The sequence below is a fragment of the Chelonia mydas genome, chromosome 9 (genome assembly GCF_015237465.2).
Source record: "Chelonia mydas isolate rCheMyd1 chromosome 9, rCheMyd1.pri.v2, whole genome shotgun sequence".
In the NCBI taxonomy this organism is placed as follows: Eukaryota; Metazoa; Chordata; order Testudines; family Cheloniidae; genus Chelonia; species Chelonia mydas.
In genome coordinates, this window is record NC_057855.1 from 76,757,648 (window position 1) to 76,768,817 (window position 11,170).

Here is an 11,170-nt window from a genome sequence, read left to right on the forward strand (position 1 = left end):
GAGCAGATGTAAAGAGTTAGCTTTGTCTGCACAGTTACTACCCCTGGTTCAGTTCCATTGGGTGTGATGTGCATTAGCACTACGGCAGACAAGCAGAGGGCAGCCACCAACATTTTAAATACCAGGTTGTCTAGACCTGCTCAGCAGGATTAGACAATATGGTAGATAGATCGCCAGTGCACCGTCTAGACTAGTCCTCCCCCCGTGGTTACTACTGGTGGAGTTTCACTCCAGCATGTGTGTTATTTTGGCAAATGTTACTAGGTGGCATAGTTACACATAGTCTTCCAAGTTCTTTTTCTTAGTATGTGAACAAATGTTTAGTCTCTAGAAGACATGCTGTGTTGTTGTTAGTTCTGGGTTATGCAAGGTTCTGGGCAGAGGGAGCAGAACCAACTTCAGGAGGGTTTGTCCTCTGCCTTGCTCTCTGCTTAGAGTCTATTCTTGGGCACAGTTGCTCCCTGGGAACCAAGCACTCGAGTTGGTTCCTGGAAGAAGAGATTGCCTTAATGATGTATGATCTCTGTCCAACTCCAGGAGGACCCAGTGTATAGGAATAAATAAAGCAAGTTACATTTGGATTATACCCAGACTGCATGTCACTGATTTCTCACTGCAAAGCTGCCTGCCAGGCCTCTTTTGGGCAGAGGAGTGACACTGCTGTCAGAATAATTCACTGGGGTTGGAAGATGGAGCAACAGTATGTATGTGTGAATCTCTGCATGTGTGACTTACATACTACTGCATCAGAGACTCAAACTGAGGCCCTGGTAGGGTCTGTAGTTAGCTGCTAAACCTGATGAGTCAAGAGTATTCCCATTCATCTGCACCATTCTTTGCAGTGATGACAAGGCATTGTGGGGATGAGAATGCCATGAATGGAATGGAGAATAGATGGGCCTGAATCTACATCCCAGATCCAACCTGAACTTTGGGGAAGTCCAGAATCGGGCTTTTTGGCTTGGATTCATCTGTACTGCTGAGATTGTATCTCAGTGGTACATTGTGCGTGAGTAGACGAGCCATTCTGCTCTGATCACCAGCTTGACTTAGTCCACTAACTTTGAAGTCCCATTGTGTTAATGAGATGAACAGGAGTTCACCCCTGCAGAGATCGCCGGCGGGGATCAGCCCTTTGGGGCCGTGTGAGGAAGGGCACACAGGTGTGCGCTCACATGTTAGAAGTTACCCCACTTTTGCAAGTCTCCAGATTCCTGTGTTGGGCTGAATAACAGAAGGAGGGAAATGTGCTGCCTGTAGAATATCCCCAGGTCCCTGAATGAATCGCAGCAGCCTCAATTCTACTTGCTTTTCTAACTGCATTTATTTAGTTTTAGTGGAAGTGCTTTACCATCATGAATTCCCCATCTAGAAATATTCCCTCTTCCCTGGAAACAGCAATAATCGAAAGAGGCAATTCTCATTGCTACAGAACAGTCTGTAAAGGATGAAACTAGGTCCCGTGCAGCCATTGCAGAGGGAGGTCTCTCTTCCTTTTTTACTCCCTCCTCTCCTTGAGGGTCTTGCTGAAGTTAAAACCCTCCCTAGACCCTTTGTTAGCTGGGAGCTCTGGATCTGGGGCCGTAATTCAATCAGTTCAGTTACTGAGATGGATGATGTTACCTCCTTGCTAGGGGAGATATTTCACAGGTTTATGAATGGTAGCAAGGCCCTCACTGATTGGTTTGGCTAAAATAAGGAAGGCAAACCTTCTCAGCACCCTCAGGGGACACTTGTTTCCTTCCTGTAGTCCAGAAGGGGACAACCTACCAGAGCCAACATACAAGGGATTTTGGCTCCATTCCCTGGCTGCCCCTGTTCCAGGTGGTTCTGCAATGGAAAGAGCGACACTGATGACTTTATTAAGGGAAGAATGCTCTGCTATTTGTCAAGCTGGCATCTCGGTTTCAGGCTCAAACCAAGTGTGACTGTTTTCTAAGGATCAATAGGCCAGACCCTCCAGTCCTGTCTTTTTTTTCATGTTAAATTAACTGGGCAGCAGATGTGAGTACTGTTTCCTCTCAGGTGTATCTTTTGGTGGGCAGATTTTGGACTAAAACTCCCCTGGCCTGATTCTGATCTTTCTGACATAGGCGCAAATCACCACAAAAGTCAATGGCATTACACCTATGCAAAAGCAGTGTCAGTGGGTGGAGAATTGGGCCCCTCATCTACTCAGGGTAGCAGAGACCTAAACTGGGTTGGGGTGAAGCCACCTATAAACTGACTTAATGGCATTTTACAGCAGAGGGTGGTTTAAAATGAACAGTAAATCGAGAGCTCTTAGCTGAGCACAGCTTTAGGGTCCGGATCCTCTTTGGAGGGTATTTTAGGACTCAGAGCATCACAGCTGTTTGTGGACTAATTCCCCATCAATCAAAGAGAAGATTCACAGCTCCAGTTAAACTGCAGATAACTCAGGAAATGTCATCTCAGAATCTCCAGAAATAGGAGATATTCCTGCAACCCTTTGAACGAAGGATCATGACCAGTATATGCTTGGATGGCAAACATTTAGCAGTGATTAACCCCAGATTATATCCATCAGGAGAACCCTCCTTCTTCTGGTGCCTGCAGAGCTCCCTGCCTGCATGCTACAGATAGATCTTTGCTCAAATATGATCTCTTAAAAGGCACAGTCTGACAGGGAAATCCTAATCCCACTAAACTACTGACAAAACTTCCATTGACTTTAAAGGGACCATAATTTGGTCCAAAGCATCTCAACTATTGGCTCCTTGATCCAGTCCCTGTGAGGGCTTTGTGGCATGTGATCACATGGAGATGTCTGTGATCTCACTGCCATGCACTTAAGGAGCAATCAGCTAAGGGGGGTAATGGGAAACCCTGGGGAAATCATCCCAAAGAAAGTGCCTGCTGATTAGAGGGGCAGGGAGAGCAGAGTGTGCAAGGCAGCAGATTGGTGTTTCCGGTATGCGGTCTAGGAGTGAATCGGCCCAGTTCTCTCAAGATTCACAGTCCTGAAACAGGCTTTACTATAGGAATTCAGTGAGAGACAGAGTGTGTTAACACTTTAAAATCTGGTGCATGAAATGTGAGGTCTGCGGAGTCTCCAGAGAGAGAAATGTGAAATCTGTAGGGTCCCTCTGGTGCCACTATCTGAGCCCTCCCAGGTAACTTTCGATGGAAATCCCTACAGAAATGGTGGCTAGGTCTAGGTAGGAGACTCTCTGCTTTGGTTCTCTGGGTTTGGGGCTGGGGGGAGGACACGGTGCTTTTCTCACTCTGTTTGGTATTCTTCTGCTGGCCAAGGACATAACATGCGGTTGTTAGTAGAGTTGGTCCTGAACCTGACTCCTGGGTCTGAACAGAACCCTCTAGCAGTGGGGGGTGTTCAGAATCTGTACATGGATCTGAACTGAGCAAATAGCCCCTAACTTTATAGTGGTCCAACTTTCCTGAACTTGGGGAGCTTGAAATCCAGGTCCAAATGTGGTGGATTGGGCCCAATTCTAGCTCTTATCTGGAGCAATGTCTTGCCCTCATATTGCACTCCTGACATACTCCTGAGTCCCCTGCTGCCCCATGATAAACATCAGAAGGATTCCCTCAGCACATGCTTATAGAGGACCTATTCCACTTCAGAAAAGCAGCTTGACTCCCACACTGGCTTTCCTCTACCCGAACTGGCCAGCTGTTACCACGTTGCTCATTACAGCACATTGGAAACTAGCGGGAGGCACAACCTTGGGGTGCAGATCTGGATTGGGAAATTCCCAAAAGACCGTGGAGTTCAATTCTGGGGTTGTAGTTGGGGGTCGTCTCTGCTGGCAATTACTCGCAGCAGAGAGCTATATCCAGAAATAGATCTCTCATTGATTTGGCCTCCCTGAGGCTCATGTTTTTCTTGTGACCCTCATTTTTGGCTTTTATCTCATTTTCCAGTCTTGGGAGACTGCAAGGGTTGGTGACAAACACAGAGGTGTGTAGCGGAATATAAAGGTGGGTATAAACTCTGTGAGTAACAACCCCTACTCCCCAGGGAATGGAAGATGTCATGTTCTCTCCTCCTCTGAAGAAAAATATTTCTAACATGGTTTAAGCATCATTAAACAGATAATTAAATATACATCCTCATCATTTAATATATTCCAAATATACCATCTGACACAACCTATTTAAAAAGCACAGTGCTTTTCAAATGTGCCTGTATTATAAATATTAAACCCATGTGCAATGCATTTTGTAAAGTGCATTAATCTGTTCTGTTTGCAGTTGTAGCTGTCTTGATACCTTATGTTACGTAGCACCTTCTCTGCTCCTCCTCACCTGATGTTTGAGAGAATTTGCTAGACTTATCTGCTGCCAATTGCTCTGGCTAATAGTGTTACTCTCCCAGCTGAGATCACTCCCAGAGTCCCAAATACCAAGGCTTTGTAAGGATATTAGAAAGCTTTCAAAACCACTGTCCTGGCACTGGAGGGTGGAAGCATCTGTGCTAATAACTGCCAAGGGAGTGTGACTGGAGATAGCTCTTGCGGCAGATTTCCACAGAACAGATGTTCTTAGCACTGGACCTCTGACAAAAGCTTTATACACACACGTACATGGGCTCATTCACTCCCCTCTGCACACAACAGAGCTGAAGCACTCTCCTTTGGTTTCCACTGGAAAAGTCAGAGGAGTTGGAAGAGTAACTGAAGTAATGAAATAGGACCCCACGCCGCACTGGCAAGTGTGTGTTGTGTGCAAGTATCTGTGTTTGTATGGGAACTAGTTGTGGCTTTCCCAGCCCATCCTGTATAGTTCCCGATGTTGTAATTACTGGAGGACCCCGATGTCATTTTTCCAAACACAGGATACCAACAAAACCATTCAATGGAACAAAGAACAACTTACCATCCTCTCCTGAAAGAAAACCCCAACCTCCTTCTGCCTCACGGGTGAATCTGAGGCTAAGTGTGTATGCCACTGAAAAGCCTCTGGTAGAATGTGATGGAAGAGACTCTAGCTGGGTGACTGTGGTACGGAGAACGCTGGAAGAGGAAGACAACAAATTAATGGGATCTTCCTTACCCGCCCTTTTGTTTTCCTCTTCAGAACTTCACTTCAGCCACATGGTGATTTCAAGGGCAGCCTTAGTGTCAGAGAATGAGGAAGGCGGAACTTGTGGATGTCAGGCCAGTTCTAGACTGCAGTGTGCGGGTAAATGCAACAGCACTGAACATGCCCACTGCAGAATTCCAGCAAAAAGTTGTCAACTGTTCTACGGGGTGTAAGGCCCAGCAGGTTTCAAACTTGGGCCCGGAAATCTGCCAGCAGCAAACATCTCCATGTTGCCAGCCAGCAACAGCCATAACCTGCTCCAACACCCATAACCTGCTGTGGATGCAGAGCATGGGAAGTCTCGCTTCAAGGGACCCAACAGGCAGTAGGCTCATGACTCCTGATTGGCTCCCTGCCCTATTTAAACCCAAGGGAGATGATTCCTGGAACAGTGTGGATCTTTTGTAACTGCCATGACCATTCCTGCTCTGGAACTCCTGGCATTGACCCCAGCTTGATTTGGACCTTTCCTGACCTGGATCCTGAAACCTGACTTGGATGCTGATCCTTGGTATTGATTCCGGCCTGGAACTTGTCTATGAATTCCTCCACTGCTCTCAGCCTCGGGTTTGCCCTTGCTCTGACCATTGGTCAGGATCCTGACACTGGGTCCATGTGGCAAGTAGGCTTAGGAGAGAGCAATGGATCTGCTGGGGTTCCTGCTTCTCCAGAATAACACAGCAGAGACCAGATGAAGAATTCCGGAGGCGTCTCCCAGAATTTCCACTAAGGTAAATGTCCTATCTGGGCCATTAGAGAGTGCAACAGCATCCAGCAGCAAAGCAGGAATGTTCTGTTTGGACATTGCTGGAACCTTTGGCAGCTGCTAAGACTCCAGAATCTACACTAGTTATAACTGTTGGGATTTTTTTTTAAAGTAAACTATTCTGAATGTATTATTCATTATGGGCCAAGCCCCATACCACACTGGTGCCTTCAGTGGTGCCGCTGGTGTGTGGGGTCAGATTCTGCCCTTTCTGACTGCATAGGCTACAAAATGAGAATATTCTTCAGCATCCCTATAAGCAAAACCTTTCAGCTGAGAGAGGGCTAAAACAACCCCCCCAGATCTGGGTTTGGGTCAGAGGTCACAGTTCGAATCAGTGACACCAGGGGTAGCTCCATTTGGGATCCAGATTTTGACATGTCCTTCCCCCCACCCAGAGCCTGGGAATGTTTGGATTTGTGGTTTGCTTGAGGCCAATCTCTACTTTCAGTCATTCATTGCTCTACGCTGGGATTTTCAAAGGAGACTAAGAAAGTTAGGTACTTAAATCCCTTTGAAATTCAGTGGGAGCTGAGGGCATAACTTTGAAAATCCCAGCCCTAGATATTATAGAAATGTGGCACAGCATGTATACCAGGGAAATGTCTCCTCTCCTCCAGCTCCTCCCCTAGGTTCCTCCTAGGATGCTAGTAGACACTGAGGCTGCATGTTTCCCATGCTGCATGTCTGTCATGTACAGCTGACTCACTGTAGCAAGTTTCTCTCCTGGGAATCTAAAGTGTGTTTTGAGAGTGTTCCCTGGGAAGTTTTGGCTGGGAGTTTTAATTAACTCTGCTCGGGGATGGTGTGAGGAGCAGTAATTGTGGGTCAGAAAGAGTCACTAATAAGATTCTCAAAAAGAAAAGGAGGACTTGTGGCACCTTAGAGAAGTCCTCCTTTTCTTTTTGTGGATACAGACTAACACGGCTGCTACTCTGAAACCTAATAAGATTCTGAACACATTCCCCAGGCAGTCAGAAGAGGAGTTCATGCTTCAGAGGCAAAGGTTGTGGGCCTGGGGTGTTTTCACACCCAAAAGGTCTTTCTTGCCTTTGTCTTAGTGCAATTACTAGTTATGTTGTGGGAGATTTCCTTTTTCTCCCTACCTTTTGCAGAGCTCTTTAGCAATGTCACTGCCCTGCCAGCAAGGGGCCCTGTGTACTTCAGGGGACAGTGATAAAATTAAGCAAATACCTCAGAAACGCAAAATAAATGTATTTGCTCAAAAAACCTGAATTTGTTCCTTTCCTTCTACAGTCTAGCCAATGAGTTACTGGCAACAACGTAAATCACAGGAACAGTTTTGGGCAAACAGTTGAGGAGATTCACAGAATGCAGATCACACACTCAGCTTTGGGAGGAGGGGTTTGCACAAGAACTCTGACTCTGGGAGAGACACTCACCCAGTCAAGCACCAGAATCACCATGTCATCTTTATGTCCAGTTAGAAGAAACCAAACTCACTCCAATTTTGAGTAACAAATACTGAAATGAAGAACGAGCCAAAAGGTCATTCCCAGAAATGGATCTGAATAACAAATCCATTCAAGAAAATAATTATTTCCTCAAGCCAAATTCATCAGGCCCACCGACAAGGGTGCGGGGGAGGCAAAGAGAACAATTGCCCAGGGCCCCGGGCCCTTTTAAATCACCCGGCGGGCCACAGGGCTCATAGGTGCATGCTGGGTGGTATCAGCTGTGGCAAAGGCAGCCAGGCAGGCATGTGGAAGCCCTGGCCATGCTGGAAGAGCACCCAGCGACTGTTCTGCCCTGGGGCCCGGAATTGCTGTTGGTGGGCCTGTTTGCTATTGACTGTTTACCCAGAAGTGGCGCTGTTTACCTGTAGCCAGCACTGACTAGTCCCAACCAAAGACATTGCTACCCATTGGCTGTCCTGTAGCCTGGGTGAAATGGTTTGGGGGAGTCCCATTCCATGTTACAGTGGGTAGGTGTCAAGCGCATGCAATCTCCACAGAGAGACCAAAGACTGACTGGGCATGAAGAACGAGTTGCCTTTTCACCGCAGAGGTGGCTCCTCTTCGGTGCCCCATTTGTACGCTGGCAGGGTGGTGTTGGGGAAGCTTGCATGGATGATTGGGTGGCATAAATCCCAAGCATGGTACCCACTTGACCCTTGTTATGCCCCTGGTGCCCAGTCTGTATACCAGGAAGCATCACTGATAAAAAGGATTTAAGGGCCTGATCCAACACACATTTCAGCCAGTGGAAAGATTTCCATTTACTTAAATAGGCCTTGGATTGAGCCCTTACTAAGCAGTAACAAGCTATAAATTCCTATTATTATTATTATTATTATTATTATTTATGAATTATTGATGTGTTTCTGTGGTGCCATTGGCATAAATGGTGCTTTTCAGATATATACTGGCAGGAATTAAAGGTCCTTGCTCAGAGGAGTTTGCAATCTAAATTACCTAGTTAACACAACACATAAACATGACTGCTGACCATGGCAATTTAGGAGAGACAACAGTAACCAGTGGGATGGCAGGGCAAGTGCTGGGAGGAAGTATTTCCTGTGGGGATACCTGAGGGGCCTTGAGATTCCTGCATCCTGACGCTGCCTTGTTTCAAGCTGCTGCAGCTGCACTTCTTCAAACATGTCCCCACTTCTGCAAAATGCTGCCTGTTACATTTTTTTGCAAGCACTGGCTAATGAGGCCTCAAACCATGTGGTTATGCCAGGTACCTGCCTGGCTGGAACCCTCGCTAGCCAATGAGCTTCCCACATGCCCACAAGCTATGCCATCAGGGCCTTGTTCACCTGCACATCTACCAATGTGATCTATGCCATGATGTGCCAGCAATGCCCCTCTGCCATGTACATTGGCCAAACCAGACAGTCTCTATGCAAAAGAATAAATGGACACAAATCTGACATCAGGAATCATAACATTCAAAAACCGGTAGGAGAACACTTCAATCTCTCTGGCCACCTAGTAAAAGACTTAAGGGTGGCAATTTTGCAGCAGAAAAGCTTCAAAAACAGACTCCAGTGAGAAACTGCTGAGCCTGAATTAATATGCAAACTAGACACCATTAACTTGGGTTTGAATAGAGACTGGGAGTGGCTGGTTCATTACACATATTGAATCTATTTCCCCATGTTAAGTATCCTCACTCCTTCTGGTCAACTGTCTGAAATGGGCCATCTTGATTATCACTACAAAAGTTTTTTTTCTCCTGCTGATAATAGCTCATCTTAATTAATTAGCCTCTTACAGTTTGTATGGCAACTTCCACCTTCTCTGTATATATATATATATATCTTCTTACTATATGTTCCATTCTATGCATCCGATGAAGTGGGCTGTAGCCCACTAAACCTTATGCTCTAATCAATTTGTTAGTCTCTAAGGTGCCACAAGGACTCCTGTTCTTTTATCCCAAAAGCCTTGCTGAGAGCATCCCGGGAGAGGCCAAGAGAAAACTCTGAGGGCTAAGACGCAGGCAGGGAAGGGACAGCAGCGTGCTCTCTGTGTGGAATGCAGGAATTAAAAGTGAAATTACAGACTTCATCCATCAAAATATATTTTTTTCTGACATTTTAATGAAAACTCTCTTAAACAGGAGAGGACCTATCTCCCTGTTGCACTTCCAGGCTCCTGCTCTCTCAGATGTTATTTATTGGGTTGTTACAAAAGCTGCGTTTTCCTCCCTCCCCCCCCCCCCCTTTCTTTCTTTTCTTCTTTTGCAAATTGAATTATTTAAATGCATTGTTTGGCAGCCTTAAATCCAGGCGTTTCACTCTCTTTCCCCCTCAGCACCCATTACTTTGTCTCCCTTTTGCTCTTGTATTTTCAGGATCATTTACTGCACTGTTCCATTGGCATTTATTGAAATTTGTACAAAAAAAGATCTTCCTTCAATGACACTATTTCAACCCGCGCAAAAGATTTATGGGTGCACGAAGACATCCGTGGCAGGGATTTTTCTTTGTCTGCAAGAAAGGAAGGAGGGAAAGGAAAGGAAATGTGACCGAAGAGAAAAGGATATCCAGAGAAAATAATGGAAAGCAGCTATCTATTAAAAAGCAAAGAGGGATCAGTGAATGTGAGGACAAAACAACTTCACTTCTCAACACACAAATATAGGGGGATGGATCACTTGATGGTTACCTGTTCTGTTCATTCCCTCTGAAGCAGCTGGCATTGGCCACTGTCGGAAGACAGGATCCTGGACTAGATGGATCTTTGGTTTGACCCAGTATGACCGTTCTTATGTTCTTAATATAGGCACACATATGTACATCATGGGCACGCACACAAATATGCATGCATACGCATACACACACATATTCAAATAACCCCCCGCCCCAATGCACAAATAGATCCATGCACACAAACTCCTCCTTCCCAGTAAAAGAAAGTGTGTACTAACTGATGTCACGATTCTTACATATTTGCCTAGGTTCATGTCATTGAAAGGTGTGGCAGTTTGCTGAAAGACAGAACTAAGAGCTGCCATAGCATAACTAATGGTTTGTCTAGGCTGGTGTCCTATCACGAGGATAGTTCTGCTAATGATTAATGTATCTCTTCTGCTATAGGGGTGCTAACTCAGCCCTCCTGGGGAACTTGGATTTTGGGAGAAGGTTTGCTCTTGTGGATAAGTTATGGTAAAAACAGTGCTCCTGATTTTCACTCCAACCTCTGATCATGCATCAAAGCTTATTGCTTTTGGTTATTTATTTGCATAGAATTAACTTACTTTACTTTATTGACTTATAATTGTACTTATTTAATCTGATTAAATTTCTTGTAGTTACACAGTTTCTGGGTTCCACCCCAGAGGAGGCTACATTCCAGTGGGGGGTATGGGATGCCTGTAGATATATTCAGCAGATATAGTTTGCAAGGCATGTAGGGAGCCTTTGAGGTGACAAGCCCTACAGAACTGTAAAGTGATGATTTCTATCTACATACATGCAGTGTCCTCACTAGTGGTGAAGTAAGACACACTCCTAGTCAGAGGGATTTAATTATCTCCATAAATTCATTACATTTTAAAAACTATGATAATCAGCAGAAATGAACATCCCAAGGGAGACAGAACATGTACATCTCGAGTACTGCTAATAATAAGCCTTTAATTTACAAGTGCCCAAGGCTGACTAAAAGCCTCCGAGTACTTTAGCAAAAAGCGGCTGTGTAAGATTGTCCTAGAACCTGTCTGCTGCTTTGGGCCACCAGGGCTGCAGGTGAGGACCCCATGGTTTGAAGAGATTGTCTTCTTCCCAGTTCTCTATACCGTCAGCATTCTTGCTGGGGCATCGTCTTTAATGATCATACCTTCCTCTGCAGTTTCAGGGGCAGG

General features: G+C 45.6%; 1 long non-coding RNA gene across 1 annotated transcript; it reads left to right on the forward strand.

The window, feature by feature from the left end:
* The first annotated feature begins 3,908 nt into the window (after positions 1 to 3,908).
* Positions 3,909 to 10,368, forward strand: LOC122461688. Its single transcript, XR_006283791.1, has 3 exons — positions 3,909 to 3,963; positions 4,237 to 5,798; positions 9,659 to 10,368. It is a non-coding gene; the product is annotated as an uncharacterized LOC122461688 (long non-coding RNA).
* Positions 10,369 to 11,170: the final 802 nt, after the last annotated feature.